The following is a 23,567-nucleotide window of genomic DNA, read 5'->3' as shown; positions in this document are numbered from 1 at the left end:
ATGCAGCTCTCCATGCTACTCTATCCTGTGCAAGCTTCTTCATCTCCCAGTACCTACTGCAACCTACATCCTTCTGAATCTGCTTAGTGTATTCATCTCTTGGTCTCCCCCTACGATTTTTACCCTCCACGCTGCCCTCCAATACTAAATTTGTGATCCCTTGATGCCTCAGAACATGTCCTACCAACCGATCCCTTCTTCTGGTCAAGTTGTGCCACAAACTCCTCTTCTCCCCAATCCTATTCAGTACCTCCTCATTAGTTATGTGATCTACCCATCTAATCTTCAGCATTCTTCTGTAGCACCACATTTCGAAAGCTTCTATTCTCTTCTTGTCCAAACTATTTACCGTCCATGTTTCACTTCCATACATGGCTACACTCCATACAAATACTTTCAGAAACGACTTCCTGACACTTAAATCTATACTCGATGTTAACAAATTTCTCTTCTTCAGAAACGCTTTCCTTGCCATTGCCAGTCTACATTTTATATCCTCTCTACTTCGACCATCATCAGTTATTTTGCTCCCCAAATAGCAAAACTCCTTTACTACTTTAAGTGTCTCATTTCCTAATCTAATACCCTCAACATCACCCGACTTAATTCGACTACATTCCATTATCCTCGTTTTACTTTTGTTGATGTTCATCTTATATCCTCCCTTCAAGACACCATCCATTCCGTTCAACTGCTCTTCCAAGTCCTTTGCTGTGTCTGACAGAATTACAATGTCATCGGCGATCCTCAAAGTTTTTATTTCTTCTCCATGGATTTTAATACCTACTCCGAATTTTTCTTTTTGTTTCCTTTACTGCTTGCTCAATATACAGATTGAATAACATCGGGGAGAGGCTACAACCCTGTCTCACTCCTTTCCCAACCACTGCTTCATTTCATGCCCCTCGACTCTTATAACTGCCATCTGGTTTCTGTACAAATTGTAAATAGCCTTTCGCTCCCTGTATTTTACCCCTGCCACCTTCAGAATTTGAAAGAGAGTATTCCAGTCAACATTGTCAAAAGCTTTCTCTAAGTCTACAAATGCCAGAAACGTAGGTTTGCCTTTTCTTAATCTTTCTTCCAAGATAAGTCGTAAGGTCAGTATTGCCTCACGTGTTCCAACATTTCTACGGAATCCAAACTGATCTTCTCCGAGGTCGGCTTCTACCAGTTTTTCCATTCGTCTGTAAAGAATTCGCGTTAGTATTTTGCAGCTGTGACTTATTAAACTGATAGTTCGGTAATTTTCACATCTGTCAACACCTGCTTTCTTTGGGATTGGAATTATTATATTCTTCTTGAAGTCTGAGGGTATTTCGCCTGTCTCATACATCTTGCTCACCAGATGGTAGAGTTTTGTCATGACTGGCTCTCCCGAGGCCATCAGTAGTTCTAGTGGAATGTTGTCTACTCCCGGGGCCTTGTTTCGACTCAGGTCTTTCAGTGCTCTGTCAAACTCTTCACGCAGTATCTTATCTCCCATTTCGTCTTCATCTACATCCTCTTCCATTTCCATAATATTGTCCTCAAGTACATCTCCCTTGTATAAACCCTCTATATACTCCTTCCACCTTTCTGCCTTCCCTTCTTTGCTTAGAACTGGGTTTCCATCTGAGCTCTTGATATTCATACATGTGGTTCTCTTCTCTCCAAAGGTCTCTTTAATTTTCCTGTAGGCAGTATCTATCTTACCCCTAGTGAGACAAGCCTCTACATCCTTACATTTGTCCTCTAGCCATCCCTGCTTAGCCATTTTGCACTTCCTGTCGATTTCATTTTTGAGACGTTTGTATTCCTTTTTGCCTGCTTCATTTACTGCATTTTTATATTTTCTTCTTTCATCAATTAAATTCAATATTTCTTCTGTTACCCAAGGATTTCTATTAGGCCTCGTCTTTTTACCTACTTGATCGTCTGCTGCCTTCACCACTTCATCCCTCAGAGCTACCCATTCTTCTTCTACTGTATTTCTTTCCCCCATTCCTGTCAATTGTTCCCTTATGCTCTCCCTGAAACTCTCTACAACCTCTGGTTCTTTCAGTTTATCCAGGTCCCATCTCCTTAAATTCCCACCTTTTTGCAGTTTCTTCAGTTTCAATCTGCAGTTCATAACCAATAGATTGTGGTCAGAATCCACATCTGCCCCAGGAAATGTCTTACAATTTAAAACCTGGTTCCTAAATCTCTGTCTTACCATTATATAATCTATCTGAAACCTGTCAGTATCTCCAGGCTTCTTCCATGTATACAGCCTCCTTTCATGATTCTTGAACCAAGTGTTAGCTATGATTAAGTTATGCTCTGTGCAAAATTCTACAAGGCGGCTTCCTCTTTCATTCCTTCCCCCCAATCCATATTCACCTACTATGTTTCCTTCTCTCCCTTTTCCTACTGACGAATTCCAGTCACCCATGACTATTAAATTTTCGTCTCCCTTCACTACCTGAATAATTTCTTTTATCTCGTCATACATTTCATCTATTTCTTCATCATCTGCAGAGCTAGTTGGCATATAAACTTGTACTACTGTAGTAGGCATGGGCTTTGTGTCTATCTTGGCCACAATAATGCGTTCACTATGCTGTTTGTAGTAGCTAACCCGCACTCCTATTTTTTTATTCATTATTAAACCTACTCCTGCATTACCCCTATTTGATTTTGTATTTATAACCCTGTAATCACCTGACCAAAAGTCTTGTTCCTCCTGCCACCGAACTTCACTAATTCCCACTATATCTAACTTTAACCTATCCATTTCCCTTTTCAAATTTTCTAACCTACCTGCCCGATTAAGTGATCTGACATTCCACGCTCCGATCCGTAGAACGCCAGTTTTCTTTCTCCTGATAACGACGTCCTCTTGAGTAGTCCCCGCCCGGAGATCCGAATGGGGGACTATTTTACCTCCGGAATATTTTACCCAAGAGGACGCCATCATCATTTAATCATACAGTAGAGCTGCATGTCCTCGGGAAAAATTACGGCTGTAGTTTCCCCTTGCTTTCAGCCGTTCGCAGTACCAGCACAGCAAGGCCGTTTTGGTTAATGTTACAAGGCCAGATCAGTCAATCATCCAGACTGTTGCCCCTGCAACTACTGAAAAGGCTGCTGCCCCTCTTCAGGAACCACATGTTTGTCTGGCCTCTCAACAGATACCCCTCCGTTGTGGTTGCACCTACGGTACGGCCATCTGTATCGCTGAGGCACGCAAGCCTCCCCACCAACGGCAAGGTCCATGGTTCATGGGGGGGGGGAGGAGAATTAAGAGATTCATTATTACTGTCATGTGTGAGAGACGGAATGCCGTGTTTATAGCGACAGGTTTAGACTATGCGCTCGGTATATAACATAGACTGCTTTCGATGCATGTCGTAGACTGCGAAGTTAAAATATGAATATATATTTTGCTGTGGACTATCATCTCACAAAATAACGTTGGAATTATGAAGTTCGGACAGTAGAGCAATATGTATACTGAGTGGATTGTCTTGGTTGTGTAGCGTTCACTGTAAACTTAATGGACGTGTAGATCAAAGTGATGTTATAAACTACTTTGTCAGGACATAATCATGTGACAGCTACATGATCGGATCATGGAAGGGACACGTTTACAAGTTGAATGCTTTCAGTGCACAGTGTAGTGGCGGATTTACATATAGGCCCACTAGGCACGGGCGTAGGGGCGGCAGATTTTGCTCTGTACTCACTTTAACCTTTTACGTTTTAAAATAACTGCGTTTACAAACGACAAAAAATTTTAATATTGTTAAAAACTTGCTTGTTTAAATAATCCTTAAGAACGAAATTCGACAATAGACGCTTGGAAATATACATAGTTTACTTGGTGACTAAAAGGAAATTTAACATTGGGTTTCTGTCTGGTATCCTCTTCATGATTGCTCAAAACAGTTTGAAGTAAGCTGTCAGGACGGCAGTCTGCACTATAATGTTTTAAACGTTATTAATACGAAGATGCTGTCGGCTTCTACTTAACCCTATCATATTTTCCCTGGGAAAATACCGAGTCCCCTGGAAAGCTGTGATAAACTAGTCAACAGTTTCTTAAATTCTGTAACATGTGAGGGCCTCAGTATACAAAACCCGACTCTACTTAAATTTCTTGTAGAAATTACGGTGCAGTATCAATTAAACCTTCCATTATTGTAATTAATGTGAAAGCTCTGTGGTCATCAGTATCTGAGCTTTGGTTCAATGACACCCCCTTAACAAAACATATTGATACTGAGAATGTTTTACATTTTTAAACACATGTTTATACGAAAAGAACATAAGCAGAATATCTAATAATGTGTGAGATACACTTCACAACAGTTTAGAATTTTATTTATTTGTTTTCTTAGTTACTTTTTTTGCCTACAAAAACAATAAGAAACAAACTTTCATTTGTCTAACTTATTGTGCTGCACGATATCAAAGTTCCCACTCTGTGCAATCGAATAGTAAGTAGCATTGCAAATTTTATATTAAACTTCTTAACTAAGCTTTTTTTTTCGAGGAAAGCTTATTTTTTGTTTATGTCGGAACAAAAGGTGCATTTGCCTGTAGACGTAACAGCAGTGTTCAGGCAAATGACAACACACCACATCAGCTGCCACCGAGACTACTTAAACTTTGTAGTCTGTCTTCTCTGCCCACAGAAACCGCTAAAACGTTATAAGGATAAGTGGGATAAGAGTCGATCCAGCACACCTCACTCCAAGAAATTGCAAAAATTATTTGCCTTTTAATTTAAGAAGACAGTGTCAAGAATATTCAGAACATATTTGCGTCCCAACTAAAATTGCGTCGACACGGAAAACAGAAGCAAAAAAAGGGACTGTCCCTTCTGTTGTTCATTGAAAACAGAGAAACAGGGGACAACGAAATTAAATTATTCTGCATTGTCGTTCTTTCATAGCACAATTACGTCGAATAATCAGAGTCGGTCAGTTCATCGCTCGGTGTTTAGTTGGAAAAATCCTTGTTCTCTTGTGCCGTGTTTAAAGTAAAAAGCTTTGTGCGCATGTGTGGTGTAGTACGATTGGAATTGGATACAGTCTTTCTTTCTTACCTTTTACAAATTTTTTTCTTTTGTTTTCACTGTTGGTTGACAATTTTCTAAGAGCCTTTACATGAATAACAGTGAAAAAAGCAAGTGTACAAAATTAAGTGGGGTGGCATTTCGCAAGTTATCGAAGGAAAGGCGTGAAGTCAACGTTCTAAAAACGCTTGGCACCGTAGATAAATTGTTGCTGGTTCGACTTCGAGTTCAAGTAGTACGGGTGATATTTCTCGCACTGAAGGTGTTGTAAAAGAAGTAAATACAGACGAAACAAAAGTTAAAAATGAAGAAATCAAATTGTTCCTGATTTCGAGTTTCACGAAAAACTAAGTGTCGAATCAGACATTACAGAAAGAAATAACCTCTTTAGTGATGATCCTGCGGAATGGTGTGTCAATGAATCAACAATCGACATTCTCTCACAATGTGGTATTAATCAAAATTGTAACGGTGATTTTTCTAATTCCTGAAGGTCAATAGGCGATAAAACCAGATAGTTGAACAAAAATGTATTTTACTACAAACTTTTAAATCTTGAATCAATTTTGCGTGATTTCCTAGTATACTCCTATAGCACTGCTGCTGGTTTTTTTTTTTTTTTTTTTTTTTTTTTTTTTTTTTTTTTTTTTTTTTTTTTTTGCTCCATGTGAATTGTTTGGGGTTTGGGGGTAAGGCTGCAATTGCTACTAGTGGTATTCCAAATTGGAAAAATATTTCTAATACGTTATCTCTTCATGAGATTTCAATTGAACACAAAAAATCTAAGTTACCACTTTTAAAAAGAAAAAAGTCACGTGGAGCAAAAAATAACCATTTCGAGTCACGCGTTGAGACGCAAAAAATGTACTGGCGCAGTGTACTGAAAAGGGTGTTTGCAGTAGTGAAGAAGCTAACAAGACGTGGACTTCCCTATGTGGACACGTTGAAAGATTCCATTTATTACATAATGGTCAACTTATGATGTCTCTTGACCTTATAGCCGAGTTTGATCCTTTTCTCACAGAGCACTTTGAACGATATGGAAATCCAGGGCAGGGACATACAAGTTATCTTTCTTCAACAATCTGTGATGAAATAACAGAGCTTCTTTCTGAACGAATAAGAAGAGTTATCATAAGTGAAATAAAACAGGCAAAATATTTCTCTATAATAGGCGATCACACTGCATACATTTCACTTATTGATTATTTATCTTTCATATGAAGATATGTGAACGAGAATGTCGAACCTGTTGAACGTTTCCTTCTGTTTTTAACAAACCCGGGACTTAAGTTCGAAAACTTACCTGAGACCATACTAAAAGTCCATTGATGTTACTGACTATAGAGGCCAGTCATACGACAGCGCAAGCAAAATGTCTGGAACCTACACTGGTTTGCAGGCACGCATTAAGGAGCGAAATTCGAAAGCGCATTATGTGCCTTGTACAGCACATTCTTAGAATTTAGTCGGCACTACCGCTCCAAGCTGTTGTCGGGAAGTATGTTCAGTTTTAAATATAGTGCAAAACATTTATAATTTTTTCTCTGTTTCTACACGGCACTAGAATAAACTTCTTTCTTTCGTGAAACCAGGAAGCAAAACGGTAAAAAGTTTATCAAAAGCACGTTGGTCAGCAAGAGAGGAAGCGTATGTACGTCTATATGAATACTGGGAGGGAGTTATCAATGCCCTCACACATACTGCCAATAATACGTTTGAAAAACCACTTGTTCTAAATGAGGCTTCAGCTTTATTGAATCAACTCAGCCGACTAGAAACAGTATTCATGATGACAGTTTGAAAGGACGTACTTCAGAGAATTAATAGTGTAAATCTGAAATTGCAAGTGTAAATAATTATGCTAAAATAGTGCATGAATTACATGAATTACTTGTAGGATTTGTTGCATCTATTCGTGACATGTTCGACTATTATGAAAATAAATTCATGGAGATTGTGACTGATATAGACTATGAATGCACCTATAAAAGATCAGGAAAATGCAACCTTCATGATGACGTAGAAGCGGACTCGGAAGAAGTTTTAGTGACTGGAAGGGAAAAACTTAGAGTCGAAACATTTCTCCAAGTACCTGACAATTTGCACACTGAATTAGTGAGGAGGAAGGAAAACTATAAAACACTGTGGGACTCTTTCACAGTTTTCAGTAACCTTAAGACCAGTTCATCTGACGATATTGCTGAATGTGAAGCAAAACTCCAAGCGTCACATGACACAGAATTAGAGCCTTCCTTCCATAGTGAATGTGTACATTTCGCAGAACTTTTGAAATCTTCTGAGATTAGTGTTATACCAGTCGTAATGAGTAAATTTTTACGAAAAGAGAGGATACAGTCCGTGTTTCCGAATGTTGACATTGCTCTTAGAATGTTTCTATGTATGGCACTTACAAATTGTTCAGCAGAACGCTCGTTTTCGGCTCTTAAAAGACTGATATCATACCTAAATTCTACGTTGTCTGAGGAGAGATTGAACGCCTTGATCATTCTTCACATAGAAGCCGACCTCCTAACAGATAACCGTCCGAACTATGAAAATACGATCAACGAGTTTTCTGCCGTCAAAGCCAGACGCAAACTGTACTGACTAGTGAGTTTGTTTATTTATTCATATTAATTTTAAAAATTTAAGATTATAATTGGATTTTTATTATAACTTAGGGCACATTCATTGGATTTACAAACAACGTATTATTAGTTTATTTTACAATTGCCGACGGCAGAACGCGGAACTAAAACTCGTCTACGTGCAGCGTGACCGAAGGCGTCCGACATTACTAAACATTACCCAAATGACCAAGGCCGCTCGGCGCTGTACAGTCAAGTCATACTGATACCATAGTACAGTATATTACAACTGATGTGTATTCTTGGCGTCTGCTGAAATGTATAGTTATCGCGGAAATATACGTTATCGGAGAGTAGGCTCAGATGAAAAAGTGTTAAAAAATGACATAGTTCAGTCCTGTCGATAAATACGTAAAACTTTGCTAATATCGTTAGAAAGAGCTACGGTGAGAGCAGTAGCTGCAATACAAAACTGTTCAGCCCTTACAGGATTAAAGGTAATATATACACTTATTATGCAGCGTCTACCTTCACAGACCCTATTGCTTTACACGTTAACTATTAGATTGTAAAACAAATTTAATTTTTCCACACTAATCTGTAAAAGTATGTAATAGCAAATCCAGTTCTGTGTTTGTTCGTCTGTATGTAGTTGTTAGCTCGTACACCGAAATCTCTATTTCATTTTCATTTTTTACGCTTTCCTATAGATTCACGTATTAATACCGAACGTGTCTTTTTTTATCTACTACACATTTAAGTTATTATATCGTAAAACGACAGTTTAATTTTAATTTTGAACGCATCTCCGTAGAAGTACGTTTTAATATCTAATGTATGATACGTTCGCTTCAATTTTTAGATGTTTTTTATTTTCATTTTCAACGGTTTCGTGTAAACGAACATATTAAAAGTGTATGTATAACAAAAATCCGTTGTCTCCTACACTCTCTGCTGAATTTTTAGGCCATAAAAGAAAAGTTATTTTACTTGGGTTCGTTTCTGCTGGTTTTCGACAGAAGAATGTGTTAACACAATGCCATTTTAAGTTTGTTTTATCCAGTGCCGTACACCAAGTACAGTTCAGGAACCGTATTACATTTTGATTGAACGCGACTAGACCGCTGACGCGTCCTTCAGAGCAATTAATAGCAGAATACGGAAACAACTCACAGTACTCCCACCCAAAACGGCAATTGTGAAATGATCGTGTAATAGTTATTATTTAAAACATGTTTTCTTTTTTTGGGAGGGGGGGCTGCATATAATAAGGTGTGCCTAGGTGAGCAAAATTTTTAAATCCCCCACTAAACGTAGAATGTGAAGTTGAAGTAAAAAAAATTTTCTTTTCATATTTTTTGACAAAATATTAATCTAAAAGCTTCCGTGTTTGGACAGTGGAGTGACCTGGATGCCAAGTGGACTGTTTCCGACACATAGAGAAGGCTGCAAAATATAAAATGTACTGAATTGCTCCTTGCCATGAACAACTATCAAAGGAAGAAATATAAAAACTACAGTAATCGAACAGTGGTCAGATATGTTTAGCAGACGCTGTGACGTCAGTAAACATTTGGTATTTTTTTCTGAGTGACTTGCGTTTGGTCTCCAGTATCGCTCGTTAGGTACAGACGAAGAGACTGGACTACATGTTTATACAGAGAGACAATTTTTCAAGAGGATATTTGCAGCAGCAATTCTTGCCGAGGATTACACTTCTATTATTTATGGGTTGCCAACGTGGAATGATGACACACCATTTCCCACAGATAAGCGTTTTTCCCTAGAGAAATATGACTGTGAGGAAGCTCTCTTATCCTAAATTTGTTTCAAAACAGCTCATGTAATTAACATATAATTTTTTTCGTAAGTTATATTTACCATTCCTCATTATTGCTGTCTATCTTACGCAACTCAAATTCCAGGCACCTTAAATCATAGTTTCACTAACTTAAAAAGGGTAAACAGGAATTAATTTCTCATATAAAAAGCTTTTTCATAGCAAAATACTATATTTTGGGGAATACTTTCTCCGTTAAAGTTACTTCCATTCTTGTAGAATTTACGTATGCTACACATGCATCTGTAGTGATACAGTTTGATTTCATGGTTTCATCTTTTACAACATTTATATGTGTATTTGGAGTGGTTGCGAGTGTTACTCCTTTCTTAGGCATGTCAATCTGTTTGTCTTTTAATTCAATGTACTAGTAAAATACGCGAATCGTATAGCATTTGCCATTACGGCAGCTGATTACGACCAATCAGGAAAGAGTAGGTGGGTTTTCACTGATGAAACATTTAAACTGTGTGAATATTTTTAAATCTGACACATGCTTATTGGTTGGTATCTGTTTACGTCTCACAGTCAGAATATGTTGTACTGTAGTGTTCAGAGCAATTGTGAAGCAATGATCTCCTATTTTGGCAAATACCACTAACTGTTTCAGTCTGAGTGTAATACTGAATGAATTCTAGGAACAATAAAATTCTAGACTTACATCCGGAGTCCATACACTCATTTCATTAGAAACATAAGAGATTTCGTCCACTTTCAATGTGTTTTTTGGGTTATTTCTGTTTCAGTTTCAAAGACGAATTATTTTTATTGACAAATTTTTTATATGAAATTCTTATAGAAGTATACTGGAAGCCTCCTGTTTCGTTACACAATTAGTTAGCTTTTTTATTACTGGGGTAAATGAAATTCATGAACAGATTGCGTTTCAAATTAAAAGAATTTCAGCATCAAATTTGTGGCCGGATACCCTCCTGGTGGCCAACATTGCCAGACTACCTAAGACATGGACGTCATGTGGACCATGTGTCTCTGAATCGTGTTAATTTTGTTTTGTGTTACAGAGAACAGCCATTCTGCTTCAGGAGAACACAATGCCCGTGGTGTAACCAATTTCATTGTTTATTTCAGCCTCAGATTGTACACTGTGGCAGTTCCCTTGGTCTATTTCGAAGAAGCAGTCTTGACCCCGCAATGTATGGAACAAAATTTACATCTCTCTATACAGTTACGCTTGGGTGACCGACTGCATTTGAGGGGTGACTAAACATCCACTGGAAAAAAATGTTTTATGCAGTAAAATACGTTACAAGATGCTATATAGCGATCTGAGTAACGTTAATACCCTGCCGCTGTGCAGTTTCTCTCATCCAAACAACATCCTACTGCCTCATTTCTAAGCGTCGATTATGAATTTTTAACTTCAAAATTTTATATCATTTCAAACAATGTTAACTTTCAGAAACACACTTTTCTCATCATCGAAGCCCAATGCTATTAAAACCAAAATGATACGAAGGTGGTTAACTGTTTTCTCTAGCCTTTGAAGCATAATATCACAAAATCTTGGTGCAATCAAAGCGCATCATTCAAGATTGAACATACGGCAGCGACTGACTTAATTATATTACGTATTTACATTCGTCTCTCAAAAACATCTGCTGGCAGTGGAGATTGTTTCATTGCATTATATGCTCATTCTTCCCAACAACTGCCATATTCACATAAATTTTCCAGGTATTTAGTCCCTGATATTCAATTGACAGCTTTGATGCTCTTTGCCAACCACTAATATCAAACAAATTTTGACATGCAAGTAAAAGAAAGAATTTCTTAGTAGCGGCTCAATGTTCTCGTATGTCGTAATTACGGGGTTGTAGAACTCACCAAAATTTCATTCCTCTAACCCACCTAGAAGTATCAAAAATTTACTTCGTGCACCTAAAGTTCCACGTTGGTCATTTCTGACCCACAGGCAGTTTATCGGAATAAGACATCAATAACACCGGTTTTCTGACATTGAATAATTTCTGGGAGTACCTCGACGTTATCCACGAGGTGTTGCAGCATATTACGACAGTTTGGGACAAAAGCAAACTGAAACACGAAGAATGCATGGGTCAAACGATGCTTTACATCACCATGGCTTTCGGTTCATTATGGACTGGTGACATGCAGGCGTCTTAGGTTTGATTCTATGTCATCAATCAAGGAGACAACGCAAGGAAACTGCTAAATTCTGCCTTTTTTTCAGATATATGGAATGTATTTACTGACAGTTGCTCTGCCTGCAACACATGACTGTCGATGAGCAGGTGTACTCTTGCAAGTGCAGGTGCCCATTCATGCAGTACGATGCTTGATAAGTATGGGATGCTTGATAAGTATGGGATAAAATAGTGGCTTTTATGTGATGCAGATAAGGTCTACTTCCTGAATGGATCCCCTTATCGTGACAAACATAAAACTCGTGATCCGAGCAAGATCTCTAACACGATGGCATTGTGAAGTTGGCACAGCCCTCAACTGTGATAGTAACATCATGACTGACAACTTCAGTTCCGTGAAACTGACCTGATCTTAAACAAAAACGAAGAGGTTCAGTTGGTACTCTTCAGAGATAACTCAAGGAGGTCCCGCCTGCGGCATGAAGTGGAGACGATGGATTGTATGCAAAGCACTTGTACAAGTCGAGCGACAACCTTCTTACAGTACACCATGGGAGAATGAAAAAAAATTCATATTTTGCGCAATACGCATCCTGGATGTGAAGCCAATGAGAAAACTAGGACGAAATCTCCGGAAACTGTAAGTTTTGTGAAGAAACTAAGGATGGTGTTACTAAAGTAGACCAAGTGATAAGGCTTCACAGTGGCCGAGTTGGCACACAGTTATGGTCTGTGCATATCTTTTTACAACATTTTTGACCTTGCTATGTTCAGTGCTCACACAGAGTTTAACTTACTTACCTCTACGAAAATGTCAATGCAAGACTTTATCCTCAGAGTAGCAAATGAAATTGCTGGCCCCTAACAACTGCAGAGAAGAGCCAACCTGCTCTTGCAATCACCTGATACTGGCGCTGACCAATCTGGAAATAGAAAGAAATTGTCAAATTCAGGTTTCCTGAAAAGAACAGAGGGAGAGTAAAACGTCGCTTGTATGATTGAAGGGCCACAAGCATGTGTGCAAAGCTGCCGAACCAAAATTCTTGTCTAAACAGCTGAACTAGGAGCCCATTCTTGGTTGGACAAATCTGTGTACTCCTTTGTTCCTAAATATTTTCAAATATTTATAAGTCTGGGGTGAAATTGTGTGTTGTTGTGTTTTTGTTTCCTGATTGCAATAAGCAAGAAAACACACAGAGAATTTTAGTCATGTGCTGCATTTTAGAATCCTTTATAAATACTCAGTACTAACTTCAATTGTTTGTAAAAGTAAAATACTATTAGTACTCATATAAACAGCATTTTTAACTCCTGTATCAATACCTGTCTAAACGATCGTGTAACATTGTTTTAATTACTTGTTTAAACGATATTCGATAAAAGATTCAGGAATTTCTTCTGCAAAATTTAAAATAATAAATGGTTTATTTCTGAAAATTTATTTTTGATGGTGTACTCATTTTAGAGACCAAATTATACTTAGTCTTCCTGAACGTATTCTGAACATAACAATTCCCAAAACACCATCTAAATACCAAGAAACGCTGGTTTCCTACAGTGGGTAAAAAATGACCCACACACTACTTCAAATCATATGGCGAAGTCTGGTATTTAGAGCGCTAATTAATGATAATGGATATTGAATATTAACTATTGAAATTATTATACTGATTACTCATATATCCTATCATTAGTGCCCTCAGTGTCAACAGTTATTTGTACATGTTCAAGATGCCCCCACACCATCAGCAGAACTTACTATGTACTTAGGTTTTTGGTATTTATGTTGCTACTTGTTTCAGAATATTTTGATGGTGTGGATGGCTGGTATGTAGGACTGTCAGTTATGTTATTATTCTCATTCACAGTTGTTTGAATTTGGGTTGTCACAGCACTGTTTTTACTTTTTGTAACAGATCCAAAGATGGCAAAGGTACAATCAGTAATTGTGAATTATACAACTTTTGTCATCAAGATGGAGCTTTACAAATAAAACTATCAAAGAAGATGATAGTCCACTATGAAATATCATATAAGCCTGCCCCAATATTTCAGATGCTGTCGCTTATCCCATGTATTGTCGCTCCCCACACATGAATTTGCACAATGGCCTGATTGGCTAACTTCAGAGCTAATCAACTCTGAAGTGGTGCTATGTACCGAATTTTTCTTCTAATAATTATTTCTCATCACATCCTACCCTTCAACACCCTTAAAAGCTTTCCAGAGTGTTTTTGACCACGCAGTATACATTACAGCCATATTGTGGGCTATTGTTTTAGCCTTATTGTGTACATAGTACGTCAGTGCACTAAAATTAAGAATCGTTGCACTGTGAAGTAAGCATAAGCTATATGATTCCTTAAATTCATATTTTCAGCATTTAATAAACTTAAACAGTCTTCCATATAGCCTAACAGACTGGAGTGCTTAATCACACTGCTGCTTTCTTGATAATCCCGTAGTACACACAAGGCATGGATTGGTGTTAGGTAATAATCATGCATCTCCTTTTTGTCCATCACCAGCCTGATTTTGTTGTCCACTTGATAACTGATTGTTAACCAATGTAATATTGTCACAAGATCTTGAAGTACGTACGGGTCAACAAGAATCTACTCCACACCGAGTTAGATAGGAATGTACTGTACCACTTACATGTTATATCACAATGTAAACATAGGAATCATATTAAGAGTTGACCTATAAGTATTATTTGTCTAAATGTAGGATGTCGACATTCAGTGTCTCACTTTAATAATCAATAGGAGCAAGGAATAGAACTAAATAAATGAACTATAATAGGAGCCTGCAAGAAGACAAATACCATATATTAACATAAGAGATGCAATACACGTCACGCATTACAGCACTCTTCCAGAGCCAATCACGTCATACACTGAGTTCATAATGTTTATTTTCACATTCTGACACACTGCCAGATAATTTAACAGTGGAATGCATTACGAGAAATTATGGATGTGAAAGAGCACCTCTCGACTATCTACTGGTATATGATAGGTCTGAAGCTAGCTAACGTAACACAGGAACTGGTGCAGACAATATTAGTAACTTGTGTAATAGATGATCTGCATGGAAACAGGTAGCACCTAAAAATACTTTATACTCAGTACAAGTTTCATAGCATAGCGACATTCCAAGGCACATCACATAGCACATATAGTATATGATGCTAATTTTTGTGTTACATCACATATGCTACCAATGGAAAATGTAAAGCAGAAATCATTGGGTTAGCAGAATGCACAAGTCGACTCTTTTTGACATGTGTTAATTGGATTTGAATTTCGTGATGGTCTCGCTGTGCTAAACACTTGTTAACGGCTGTGTAGCACAGACCTCAGTGTCGTAACAGTAGTGCTCTGCAGGGAATAAAATGATGTCCTTTCTTTAACCATGTGAAAGAATATTTAGTTGGAAATAATGGTACTGAGCATACAGTTGTCTGACAATTCTCCGGTTTCACACTAGAATCATGGTTCTTGTGGTGTCACCGCCAGACACCACACTTGCTAGGTGGTAGCCTTTAAATCGGCCGCGGTCCGGTAGTATACGTCGGACCAGCGGGTCGCCACTGTCAGTGATTGCAGACCGAGCGCCGCCACACGGCAGGTCTAGAGAGACGTCCTAGCACTCGTCCCAGTTGTACAGCCGAATTTGCTAGCGATGGTTCACTGACAAATTACGCTCTCATTTGCCGAGACGATAGTTAGCATAGCCTTCAGCTACGTCATTTGCTACGACCTAGCAAGGCGCCATTATCATTTGCTGTTAATCTTGTGAGCCGGCCGGGGTGGCCGTGCGTTTCCAGGCGCTGCAGTCTGGAACCGCGTGACCGCTACGGTCGCAGGTTCGAATCCTGCCTCGGGCATGGATGTGTGTGATGTCCTTAGGTTAGTTAGGTTTAAGTAGTTCTAAGTTCTAGGGACTGGTGACCTTAGAAGTTAAGTCCCATAGTGCTCAGAGCCATTTTTTTTGTTAATCTTGTGATGCCTGTACCATCAGACAGATGTTCACCATTTATGGATTAAAGTTAAGTATTCCAGAAGCTACGTACTTATTTTACTAGTCTCAACTACTTTAACTGTTTCAGACCTCACGCCATCCTGTGTGAGCTTTAACGCGTGCCTTTCAGCTTCACCTCATAGTGCCTTGGCTGTCTTGCCAAGTCACAACAGTTCTTTAATCTTGACTTGTCCTACTGAAGCAAGTGTTACAATGATGATGTAATCATGTAGGTACAAAATGAGAGTTACTCGACTTCCATTCACATAGTTTCAAAAATTTATTGTGGCTATCCAACTAGCCATTCCAACTAATTCTCAATTTCACCCAAGTTTTATTTTTCAAGGTGCTCATCAAAAGACTTATATATATGTACTATTGTTCACTGATTCTTAGCATATGACTGCCAGTGGACTCAAACCGAAAATGTACACTTAGCACTAGATAGTGACTGTCACATAATAATTGAAACGGAGGATTTTCAACAAGATGACAAAGTGCAGTGCATATAGTTTTGGTAGGACTATCTGTGTAGGATGATGGACGGCATCATGAGTCAAATGCCATCTGAGTGCAGCTCCTCCAATATTCCTGTCAACATTCGTATATTGAGTGGGAGTTGTCCAACAGCAAGAAATTGTAACAAAATGCCTGAAAGCTGTTATAAATTACTCCAAACTTGAAAAAAATTGTCCCAAACTGTAACAAATGGCTCTCAGACTAAAACAAATGGATCTCCCTTACTATAAATTGCAACAAATTACCCCATGCTATATCAACAACTGTAGCAATTTGCCCTATACTTAAGTAAAAATTGCAAAGAGTTATAACGAAGTGCAACCCCATATACATAAATGTTATATAGCTTTATGCAGAGAAGTATCAAAACTAACCATTATCAACATGTATGAGCTGCAATATGCAACTTTAAATGCTGTCACTGTTACATTATTACCATATATTGTGTATAGAGGACTACCCAATAACATTGTAAATATACAACAATGAGAATACCTCACACAGCACTCCCTTTAAGGATTGTACACATATCTCAATTCAAAAGTATGATTTATGAGCAGCTTCTTACTTTCTGTTACAAACTTTAATGGCTTAGAACTCACCAATGTCACGTGCAGCTCCTGATTTTGTATTTTCATTGTGAAGACAGGCTGATAAAATATAAAAAGAACACAGAGAGAGACACATAATACCAAAAGAGATGTATAGCGAAGTGGTGGAATAAGTAATAGTGTGTTTTTCAGTACGGAAGCTAGCTAATAAAAATGCCATAAATCTCCTGACCCTGCAGTGGTTCTATTGAACAATGAAAACTGATAACCCTTATCGAGCTATACTGACGGTATACCAAAAATGTCGTCAGGTTTCGTTGACATATCAACAAAAGGTGCACAAGGAGCAGTTGCTGCAAGAAAGGTAATTTGAAACTGAGCATGTGCTGGAAAAACCATTTAAATCCTTACAGCAACCTCTAAAGAGTTTGACTGAGAAAGGACAGCTATTTAGAAAGGAGAGGAAGAAAAAGACTATTATAAGGAACACGAAGGAGACAAAAATGTGAAAACCAAAGAAACCAACGCATGTATGATTGCAGAAGGCGGAGATATTAGAGGAAAAGAAGAATAGTACGATTATGATGACAAAATCATTCAAAAGTATTAAGTTGAAATCTGTACACACAAAATATTAGTAAACGGGTATCTGCCCGCATCTCGTGGTCGTGCTGTAGCGTTCTCGCTTCCCACGCCCGGGTTCCCGGGTTCGATTCCCGGCGGGGTCAGGGATTTTCTCTGCCTCGTGATGGCTGGGTGTTGTGTGCTGTCCTTAGGTTAGTTAGGTTTAAGTAGTTCTAAGTTCTAGGGGACTTATGACCACAGCAGTTGAGTCCCATAGTGCTCAGAGCCATTTGAACCATTTTTTAACTGGGTATCTGGGTTTGAACGTGATGACGACATTCCGAATAAGAAAATTAGCATTCAATCTCCACAATACATCTTCCATGACGACAACCCCAACGAAATAATTGAACGACTACGACTGCTCACGTCTTCGACCACTGCAGGAAATGTAACTAACTGGAACGAGATCATTTAAGTCATTTCAGAGCTTCGAGATATATGTACTACTGATTAACTATAGAGATATCTATTCCATTTCCAATTTCTCCTCATGAAGTACACATAAAGAAGTAATTTCTTTAATAGAGGATGAAATTTGCTCTGTCTGACACACAGCTTCTTTTTCTTAAGGAGTGTGGAATAACTGTGTTTCTAGGAACAGTAACCATTTCTGGGTATTTTTGTCTGAAGACCAGTGTAATGATGCTTTGTAAACCATTTCTTTTTCTTTTTTTCCCTGATGCAGTAAATGCCCTCTAATCCATCATTCTTCCATTAGCATGCACAATAAATGTAGGTATCTAGTGTTTCACAGTCATATCCGTATTTCCATACTATGTAACTGCATATGCAATGACTTCTATATATATATATATATATACTACTGGCCATTAAAATTCCTACACCAAGAAGAAATGCAGATGATAAACGGGTATTCATTGGACAAATATATTAAACTAGAACTGACATGTGATTACATTTTCACGCAATTTGGGTGCATAGATCCTGATAAATCAGTACCCAGAACAACCACCTGTGGCCGTAATAACGGCCTTGATAGGCCTGGGCATTGCGTCAAACAGAGCTTGGATGGGGTGTACAGGAACAGCTGCCCATGGAGCTTCAACATGATATCACAGTTCATGAAGAGTACTGACTGGCGTATTGTGACTAGCCAGTTGCTCGGCCATCATTGACCAGACGTTTTCAATTGGTGAGATATCTGGAGAATGTGCTGGCCAGCAGCAGTCGAACATTTTCTGTATCCAGAAAGGCCCGTACAGGACCTGCAACATGCCGTCGTGCATTAACCTGCTGAAATGTAGTGTTTCGCAGAGATCGAATGAAGGGTAGAGCCGCGGGTCGTAACACATCCGAAATGTACCGTCCACTGTTCAAAGTGCCTTCAATGCGAACAAGAGGTGACCGAGACGTGTAACCAATGGCAGCCCACACCATCACGCCGGGTGATACGCCAGTATGGCGATGAGGAATACACGCTTCCAATGTGCGTTCACCGCGATATCGCCAAACACGGATGCGACCATCATGATGCTGTAAACAGAAACTGGATTCATCCGCAAAAATTACATTTTGCCATTCGTGCACCCAGGTTCGTCGTTGAGTACACCATCGCAGGCGCTCCTGTCTGTGATGCAGCGTCAAGGGTAACCGCAGCCATGATCTGCGAGCTGATAGTCCATGCTGCTGCAAACGTCATCGAACTGTTCGTACAGATGGTTATTGTCTTGCAAACATCCCCATCTGTTGACTCAGGGCTCGAGAGGTGGCTGCACGGTCCGTTAGAGCCATGCGGATAAGATGCCTGGTATCTCGACTACTAGTGATACGTGGCCGTTGGGATCCAGCACGGCATTCCGTATTACCTTCCGGAACCCCCTGATTCCATATTGTGCTAACAGTCATTGGATCTTGAACAACGCGAGCAGCAATGTCGCGATACGGTAACCGCAATCGCGATAGGCTACCATCCGACCTTTATCAAAGTCGGAAACATGACGGTAAGCATTTCTCCTCCTTACACGAGGCATCACAACAACGTTGCACCAGGCAACGCCGGTCAACTGCTGTTTGTGTATGAGAAATCGGCAGGAAACTTTCCTCATGTCAGCACGTTGTAGGTGTCGCCACCGGCGCCAACCTTGTGTGAATGTTCTGAAAATCTAATCATTTGCATATCACAGCATCTTCTTCCTGTCGGTTAAATTTCGCGTCTGTAGCACGTCATCTTCGTGGTGTAGCAATTTTAATGGCCAGTAATGTAGTTTTCAGAGGTGGCTCCAATAGAATTAGGTCTGGGACAGCATCCAGAGGTGGATCTACCTGTGTTCCATATGAAATCAGCCTACATGTATATGCTTTGATGACCTGACAATCACATGATAAACACTGGTGAACAGTGGCACATATATATGCGTCATTGGTTTACTGTTTTGAAGAGTAGTTTCGTGATATTAAGAACTAGATGAAGTTGGCTATATGGATGACAATTCCAGCTTTCTAAACTATGTGGTAGGAAGTACAGTAACCGACGTTTTGTACCTGTATGATTACATCGTGATTTTAGTCCGCAGCTCGTGGTCTTGCGGTAGCGTTCTCACTTCCCGCGCACGGGGTGCCGGGTTCGATTCCCGGCGGGGCCAGGGATTTTCTCTGCCTCGTGATGACTGGGTGTTGTGTGTCTTTCATCATCATTTCATCCCCATCGACACGCAAGTCGCCGAAGTGGCGTCAACTCGAAAGACTTGCACCAGGCGAACGGTCTACCCGACGGGAGGCCCTAGCCACACGGCATTTCCATTTCCATCGTGATTTCAATAAATCCTTCGAAAAAACAGCGCAACAGCCAAGATCCATTATTATATTGTCAAAATCATGGAATTGTCAGAGAACTGTATGCATAATGCGTAGTTTACTGATGTAAGCATCTTGCAAAAGGTTAAAAAATCACACTCTTCTCCAGGGAGTGCCACTGTTAAGACATTTAGACATGTGCTATAGAGTACACATGACGAGAAATTTCTCATATAGTAATAAGTGCACTAATTTTTCAACCTGTAACATATGTGATAGGATGTCAGACGGTTACAGTGCAAGAAATGAGCAGCATAAATGCAATGTACTTTGTGAGCTGTCATGGAAGGGTGCTCCATGCACATCGTTTTTCTGACAAGTCCCTGACATTTTCTGTATCTAATGCTGTTTCACATCAGCTGTCACTAGGCTTGTCATACAGCAACAGGTAATGGAGATCTGCTATTTCACAACTGTAAAATTAATACCTCATAAATAAACATTATAAATTCGGTTTTGATGTGAGTGGCCCTGGAAGAGCGCTGTGCTGGCAAACGTTTATTGCACGTACGGCATTTTTACTGCTATATGTCTTCATGCAGACTGCAGTGATAGCCTAGGTATCTCGTGCTCTTTAACGTCCGAGATGATACTTACAGTGAGACACCACACATCAACATACTACGTTGAGACAGGTAATATTGCACAGAATTGTTTCAGTGCACTCTTGTCTGACTCTGCCGCGAGAGGGTTCCTGCATGGCTCACCCTTTATAAGTTTTGTTACAATATTGTGATGATTAAAATCCAATGAGCAAGTGGAATGACGAGGAAAATTAGAGAAGTTATCGACAAAAATGAAGATGTTTGATTATGTACCATCATATAATGCCTTGCATTTGCTATGAGACCGCCAAGGAACCAGCAACATGATTAAGCACTCCAATCTGTTTGACTCGGTAGGAGACTATTTGAGTTGACTAAATTATGACAGTATGAGTCCTTGTAGACTACGTTTACTTTACAATGCACAGTGCATGGAAACACCATGCAGGTCCTAATAGCAAAAAATTATCCCCCACAATTGTTACATCATACAAAACTTTTTTTAACAGCTATGACTGACCGCACACATAGGAAGCATGTCACTCGCTTGCTATGTTTCTACCTCATCTGTGTACATCGCTATCACAGCTCCATAAACACAATGGAATACGCATAATGCCTTCCATCGAACACAAACTCTTACTATTACAGTCAGATGTTTCAGGTAATTCATGAAGTTCCCTACATGTGTGTTGATGGCTGGAGTGTGTGTGTGTGTGTGTATGACAGCTACCACAATATCCATTTCCATACCAGCACTAAGTTTTCTACATCTGGTCCAAAAGCATGGTGTAATTTAGATTTTGTCGATATTACTGTCGTTTGTCCATATTACAACTATTAATTCTTTCATTTTCTGAGGCCTGTGTAGCTCTCCAACAAATATATTTCAGTGGCTTACATTCTCCAACTCTCTGGGGTTATCATGCGTTCTATAAGAATGATGGAAAAATATCAAAGGTTTGTTAGATCCATGCCATGCAGAATCGCTGCTATCTGAATAGAAGAAGTAGTCCACTACACTACCAAGCAGGTGGTTATAATGTTTTGACTCCTATCTAGTGATGTTCGCCCCCAAAGTCATAAGGCTACACACACATCATTTATCTATAATTGAAACGCCAATTCAGAAGGTCAAATGCAACAATTTGAGAGGAGTACCAAGAATGAATATTTTTTCCAGACTGTGACGAAGTTATATGTCCATATTTAAAGGGCCATTATCTGCAAGGAATCGTCTGCACAAAGAATTACAGAGGTAGGATTGCTGTCTATCACTGTAGAAACCCCCCGAGGGCTTGTGCAATCTGTGCCATGCAGAGCCGTTGCTGTATTAGATGTAAAAAGTATACAAGCATGGTGTTAAGTAAATGATTGTAATGTTATGATACCTATATTAAAAGTCACGTAACTACATAGACACACACACACACAGATTTGTTGTAATTGCAATGCTGGTTTAGAGTGTCCAGTAAAACTGTTCGACAGGGGCATCTGGCCTGGGCCATTTTGGAGAATGTGTTGTAGGGTCAAGATGCATGAAAATTACAGGTAAGAATTTAATAAAATCAAACTATTGAGAGATTGGCGTCAAGAAAAAACATGTGTCAGTTTTCAGTGCTGGAAATCTACCTCTGACCGATGCTGCAGAACGCTGGCGGCAACAGCATTTGCCTGGGTTTAAACAGGTCATAACAGGTCAATAATCTAGTATAATGTGGCTGATGCCACACCTCTATGCAGATTACTGGACTCAGAGCTGATTTCTTGCATCCCGTCGCCTCTGCTGATGTTATCGTCATGTGACACCGTTGCGTAACTCAAGAAACTTTACTGTCCAAAAAATCGTAGTAATTACAGATCTCTGTTTATGAACAAAGAAAATTCGGACTTCTCGTTGGAAATATAACGCTCGTTTTAAATGCATTGATGCAGAAGTGTTTGTCGTCAGTATTGGGAGACAGCCGTCGTGTTTGTAGTGGGAATAGTTGTGAATATAGCTAAATGAAATTTCGCAACTGAGTAAAATTTTTTTTCCCTTTATTGTTATTTTAATACCCGAACAATCAGGTAGGCTGTCAGCGGCATGCTACGCCGCTCTTCAGCCACAGTGTTGACACTAACAGAACACAGAATGGAGAATCAAAATGAACATAGTGACGGGCAAAAAAATAGTGGTCACAGATACACAAAAAACACGGAGCCGTTCACACTCGACGATAACGACACTGAAAACACGTTGACATGGCGCACATAACACCGATGAATCCGACGGCACAAGTGAACGTAGAAGCGTGACGGCGGACACGAAAAACACAAAACGACGTCACACACACGAGACACTGATGGCGATGATCTCCAGCACGCGAAAGTCCACGTAGCGTGTGCGAGTCCGGGGACCTGCCAAGAGGAGAAGAAGGGTGAGTGGGGGATGGAGAGGGTGGTGAGGGAACAACAAAGATGCCAATGGCTGAGGAGATGGGAGGAGGAGTAGAGGGACAGGGGAGGGGAGGCCCAGGGGAGGAGTGGGGAGAAAGGGAGGAGGGAGGGAGGGTGCCCAAAGTAACAGACACAGGAAGAGGGAGGGAGGGTCGAAGTTGGTAGGAGGGGTATATGGAGGGGAGGAGGACATCATCAGGGGAGCCAGCGGAAGCCACCTTGGGAGAGGGTAAGGAGGGTGGAGAGATGGAGACCGGGTGGGACCTGGGAATACAGGCGCGGCAGCGGGCGGGGCCAGGAGAGGATGGGCGAAACAAGTGGGATAGAGTTTGTGGGACGTGTACAGAATCCGTATCCTTTCAAGGAAAAGGAGGAGTTGGGGGAACGGAATGAGATCGTACAGGATCCGCGTGGGGGAGGGGAGACGGATGCGATAGGCGAGGCG

This window comes from Schistocerca nitens, chromosome 2 (assembly GCF_023898315.1).
Source record: "Schistocerca nitens isolate TAMUIC-IGC-003100 chromosome 2, iqSchNite1.1, whole genome shotgun sequence".
Lineage (NCBI taxonomy): Eukaryota > Metazoa > Arthropoda > Insecta > Orthoptera > Acrididae > Schistocerca > Schistocerca nitens.
This window is presented reverse-complemented; position numbering follows the sequence as displayed.